Genomic DNA, 352 nt, shown 5'->3' on the forward strand with positions numbered 1-352 from the left:
GACTTGCATCCTTAGAACTTATGAGAGTGTATTTGTTCTACTAACAAAATTGAATAACTTTTGGGTGCCCCATTGCATAGTACAATGATATGTAGGCTTACTTTTCTTATTCATATCTGATTATATCAAGGAAGAAATTGTACCATTAAATAAAATATTTCTTGGTTGCTGAAAGATAACAAAACTGCTAAGTTAGCTTCAAAGAATTAAAAAAAAAAAATTGGTAATATTATATTATAAAAGGACTTAATAACTATAATACATTCTTACAAACAGACTAAATACAAAATTAGAATCCATATGTCCACTTCTGAAGGAAGTGCATTTGCATGTTATATTTCATAGCCTGCTC

The 352-nt window shown here is 28.4% G+C and overlaps 1 protein-coding gene across 1 annotated transcript in view; it reads left to right on the top strand.

The window, feature by feature from the left end:
- The window catches only part of LOC119581991, a gene marked incomplete at its 3' end in the record, with an annotated part of 37,751 nt that overhangs the window by 26,507 nt on the left and 10,892 nt on the right, over positions 1-352 (top strand).

Source organism: Penaeus monodon, chromosome 15 (genome assembly GCF_015228065.2).
Source record: "Penaeus monodon isolate SGIC_2016 chromosome 15, NSTDA_Pmon_1, whole genome shotgun sequence".
Lineage (NCBI taxonomy): Eukaryota > Metazoa > Arthropoda > Malacostraca > Decapoda > Penaeidae > Penaeus > Penaeus monodon.